A 5477-nucleotide genomic window follows, 5' to 3' on the forward strand; every position below is an offset into this window, starting at 1 on the left:
AGTCATGTGAGATCACTCTGCACACTCATTCTTCTCAAAAATGTGGTTTTAACCATGCTATTGTGTCCTATTCTGCCATTTCAGATTACTATCTTTACTTTTTCTGGCTATAGGGCTATGGCCCCACCTAGGTGGTAGCATCTTTATCTGTAGTCAAGAATGCCTTCCTGCCTTCGGCGAGGCTTGGGGAATGTAATCCAGCAAGTGACCTTCACCTGGAATGTGAAGGCCTGAAATCTTATTTTCAGTTCCGAGTTCTGTAAGGCAAAAAATCTACACATATTTCATAAAATGGCCTGTATAATTTTTCACTCTACATGGGACACGGTTTAGATTCAAAAGTCTTTTATCTCCAACATTTGGGTAACCTCTACCCCTGTGTCTCTAGGGTGGGGATATCTCAGGAATCAAGGCCTGCTGCTCTTTGGCCTTGTAGAACAACAGGTGATCTTGAGCTCGAGGGGGTTGTTCAGGTGTCTGGCTGCTCTCTAGTTGGCATCAGGCGCAGGTGCTGGTCTGAGTTATGTGAAGTCAGGCAGTTACTCTATCTACTTCAAGCAGAGGTCGGGATGGTCAGCAGCACCAGGAACAGCCTCCTATTAGCCTGAAAAGTCATTTCTGGGAGTGGGGGAGTGAGTCAAGAGCTGGGGTCGAGGGAGTGGGGGGTCTCACACAAGAGGGGTGTTCCAGGCTCAGAACAGGGACAGGACAAGGGACACCACCCAGCCAGCACCAGTTTCCAAGGGTAATTTAGTTAAGGTCTCTTTTTAGGTTTCTGTTCTTTTTTTTTTTTTACCTGCCCTGAGCTCTGGGGACAGTACAACAATGAAGCTTCCAATTAGTCTCCAATATCTCTGACAATTTCTTACTTACCTTAGAAACAAAAGCAAGATTGTTATCTGATTTAATTACCTTGGACACTTGAAACCTCGGAAAGTTTTCTTTTAATATCTTCTTGGTTATCACAGTAGCTGTTTCTTTGTGGAGAACCGAGCTGCCCAGCATTTGGGGGCCAAAATGTCGAGGACCTCTCTATCAGTGTTGGAACCCACACTGCCAAAGGCCCTGGGGGCTAAACTGTTAGAGCCCGCACTGCCCCAAGCTGCTCCGGTCTGCAGGTCGGGGTTCAGCAAGAGAGAGAGTGAGGATGGACGGGAAGAATGGAGACCAGACAGAGTGTGATTCAATCCCCTTTATTCTTCAGTCTCTCTTCCTAGTCCAAGTCCCAAGTCTTGAGTTCCTAGTCCCTAGTTCCTAGTGCCTCCAAGTTCCAAGTTACTTCTTCCAAGTGCTAAGTGCCTAATGTCTAATCTAAGTGTCTAATGTCTAATTCCAAGTTCTTCATCCAAGTGCCAAGTGCCTAATACCTAATAATGATAATTTCTTCTGTCTGCCTCTCACCTTTTATATGTCTCACTTCTAAGTCACGCCTTTAAGTCATGCCCTTAGGTCTTGTCTCTAAATCTGATCTCTAAGTCATGCCCTTAAGTCACACACCTTTAAGTCTCACACACCCAAGGGAAAATCCTGGGTATCTAAACCAAGATGTTATCAGAGTGTGCTCAGCTGTTGTAGGCTATTGTAATCAAGTCTCTTGTCAGGGTATATGGCTCAAGATGGCTGCAAGGATGATAGCCACCTTCTGTCAGCTCCCCACATTTCTTGTTTGGTGGGGAACACCCCAATCCATCTAGAGATAGTATCTAGAAATATTAGAGGCTATCTATATTTTCCTGGCCTAACTTTTACAAAATTGGTCTTTTAATATATTTTAGCCTGTCCTCTCTTAGGTATGTTTCCTGTTTACTCTAAGCCTCATAAGCCTTTGCTTGCTGGCACACCTTACTCTGTTTTATTATCTCTCTGGCTCAAAACCTGAGGTCCATTATATACTTTAGGTCTCCTGACTGCTTGGATGAGCTTATCTCTCAAGAGCTCATCTGTGTATTTAGCCTAGTAAGTCTTTTGTTTGCTTTCTGGAGAGCATAGTTCTCCCTTCTTGTGTGCACCATAGTTTTGTTTTGTTTTTTTTTTGTAATAGTTGGTAGGGTAGTTAGCAACCTGAGTCCTTTTGCAGGCCCATAACTGAGATAGTCTCCTGCATAGCCACTTTTTAAGCCACTTGATCTGTCTGGTTATTGCCTTGGGCCACTGAGTCTCTTCCTTTCTGGTGTTCTGGACAACAAATAGTACTCACAGTTGCTGGCTTCATCAGGGCACCCAAGAAAGCTAAGATTTCTTCTGATGTGAGCAGTCTTCTCTCTTGGCATATTGCCCTGTGGACATGGGCTGTGACAAAAGCATACCTACTGTCTGTGTAAATGTTGATTTTCTTGCCAGCTCCAAGTTTTAAGGCTGCTTTCTGTGCTCACATGCCCGGGGTGGGGAGTAGAAGTTCAGCCCAGATGACATCTGTGCATCCACCACAGCAACACCGGCTTGTCTCCGACCTGCATGGAGAAAACTACTCCCGTCTGTAAAGCAGGTTGCCTCGGTTCCTGGTAGGGGTCCGTAGGCCTTTTGGGCCAGTTTTTCTCCACCAGTGGGTTCTCTTTTTGTGCCAGTTAGTTCTAGCCCATCGGGCAGGAAGTGTATCTGGGCCCCCATCCTGGGGAGTAAGTCTTGATCCAACAGAAGATAGGGACATTCTGGGATGACCATAAATGAATGGGATACCAAGCCCATCTCTTTGTCCACCAATTTTTGGGTTGGCTTGGGTGCTGGGATTAAAGGCATGTGCCACCACCGTCCGGCACCTCTGCCAGGTTCCTAATCTCCTGGGCCCTGCCTATCATTTTGCAGATGCCCTCGGATTCTTTAGCACCAGCCACAGAGAGCAGGGAGGGGAGCAGACCGGGAGCTGCAGCCACTGTGCTGTGGCTCTTCCTCTCCTCCATTGTTTGGGTTCTCTTACCAGAAGGGGCCAGAGGCCAAGGTCCCTACAAGCAGCAAGTGGGAAGCCGCCGGGCTGCTATAGCAGTGACCCCAGGGTCCCCAACCCAGTCACACACACACCAGGCTAGGCAGCTATTGTGTGCTGTCCTGTCTCCACCTCTGCCTCTGATGACAGCAGAGGGACAGAGCTTTCTTTTCTTGGCAGCCAACTTGCATGGCTGGGAGGTTCAAGGGCTCCATGCTAGGGGAGCTGTGAGCTGTCACCTGCAGAGTGCGGGCTGGGTGAGGGCGCCCTCCATGCAGTGTTACCTGGAGAACACCCTATGTGCATGCTGTGTGCAGTGGGCCAGCTGTCCAAACCCAAACTGTGGTGCCCGCCCATCAAAGGACCCGTCTCTCTGCTCTGCAGCAGCTCTCTTGCACCAGCAGCTCCATCTACTTCTCTGTAGGTGGCCATGTTACCTCCTTTTAACTCAGGATGTTTAACACAGTAGATTCAGTCCAAAATAATGTTAGTCAAAGTCCAAGAACACAAAGAGCAGCAGCCAACACACAGACAGTTTGCCAAGAAAACAGAGATAAACTACACAAACAGCACACCCTTGTCACGGGTGGCGCATAAACCAGGTGATACAGTTTTTGCCCCTGTCACAGGTGCAGAGACCAAGTTACACAATCAGGACACATAAAGATTGCCAGTAGAAGACTCCAATAACCAGACAATGTGGCCAGTCTAAATTAGGTCACTGGACCTAATTTAACAGATTTAGATGACTTGGTCAGCCTACACTGGACCAAATCTAGCAGATTCAGATGACTTGGCCAGCCCATGCTGGACCAAATCTAACAGATTTCTAACACCACCAGCAATGAACAACACAAACAGAATTAGACATGGACACACTACCACGAGAGCACAACAAACACCACCCCAGGTGCAGTGGCCAAAGACCACCTTTAAACGAAGAAGGGTCATTCCTGACCCTATCTCCCATACAAACGAACCCCTGGGAATCCCCCAAGGAACTGTGGCCTTCAGTGTGCCGGCACGTCTGCCCCACTGCTTCCACTACCCACGAATTCCCTCTCGGAACTTGTAACCTGACCCTTATCTCAGGGTCCTGACCCTATCCTAGGGTCCTGGTCTCTGTGGCTTGCCCAGTTCTTGCCCCTGCCACAAGCACAGAAACCAGGCTACACAGATGGTCACCCCTGCCATGGGCTCACAGACACAGACAGTTGCCCCTGCCATGGGCACAGACACTTTACAGATACAAAAAAACCAGACAGACAGTACACAAACCTGCTCAATCTAGAAGACCTCTGATCCCTGAAGCCATGGGGTCTGAGAGAGCAAATCTCGGTGGGACCTCCAAAATGTTGGACTCTAAGATCCAAACCAGGGGCCGAGCTCTCGCAGAGTCACACACGGACAGAGGATTCGCTCCAACAACATGAGGTTTAATGATTCCAGTGTACCAGGGCTTCCTTGCATGCAGGCAAGAGAACCCCAAACAAAAGCTGGGAACAGTTCTTATACGAGGGCAACCACAAAGGCTGACCTTCTCAGATCTGGTCTATAGATGACTCAGATTTGCACATTACTTTCTTCCTGACCACCTCCATCCTGGAATGTGTCTCTGTGCTCTGGGCCTTCCCCACCCGCAGGTGGGTTCTCTTCCCTGTGATCTGAGGAATGTTAATCAGCTTCTCCCTTCCTCTTCTGAATGTTAATCCAGCAAGTGTCCTCTGACTCAGGAATAATGTACTCCTCCTGGAATGCATCCTGGGTCAGTGAAGTCTAAATCCAAAGGGAGACCTGGATATCTCACATTTAGTTCTTACAGCACAAGTCAGCAGGAAGGATTTGAACCAGCAAGGATGTCTCTCTCAGCATTGTGCAGCTAGCTCTACAAGGAAGACCCCCACCCCTATCCATTGAGTCCTATTTATACTCCCTCCAAACATCACGTGTCATCCATGGGCCTTGGCTCAGCATGTGTTTTACCTCAGCGTGTGATTCTTACTTAGCTGACATCACTCTGGCAATCAGCCTGAGTCTGAAGAAGTGGGAAGAAGCTGCGGCACACCACCAGAAGTTTTTTGGTACACTTCTCTCACTGGAGTCCCGAAAAATCAAGCTCAGCTACACAGTGTAAGGCAGACCAAAACATGTGTGTTGTTAGCAAAGAATCTTTCATCACATGTCTTTTTATGTGTTTGCTTTAGCAAAACATCCTTTCATCTGTGTCAGCCCCAGTGAAATGTTCCTTCATCTGTTTGCCTCAGCAAAACACCATCCAACACAACTGATTTTTCCAAAGAATCCTTAAGTTTCCACTTCCATTCAAGGGCCTGGGCAGCAGGAAGGTACTCAGGGCACCTTTGTCAATGAGTGAGCCAATATGGAACAGAGGGCAGAAACATTCAGACAGACTTTCTGGAGAAGCACCCACATCCTGTGAGGAGGGAATCACATCCTCCCTCAGGAAGCCTGTGAAACAAGCCTGGGCCTGCTCCTCCAGCTCTTCTACACCAGAGGGTGATGGGCCCGAGGTAAAAATAACCTAAGATTTAGTTTG

The sequence above is a fragment of the Arvicanthis niloticus genome, chromosome 7 (genome assembly GCF_011762505.2).
Source record: "Arvicanthis niloticus isolate mArvNil1 chromosome 7, mArvNil1.pat.X, whole genome shotgun sequence".
NCBI lineage: Eukaryota > Metazoa > Chordata > Mammalia > Rodentia > Muridae > Arvicanthis > Arvicanthis niloticus.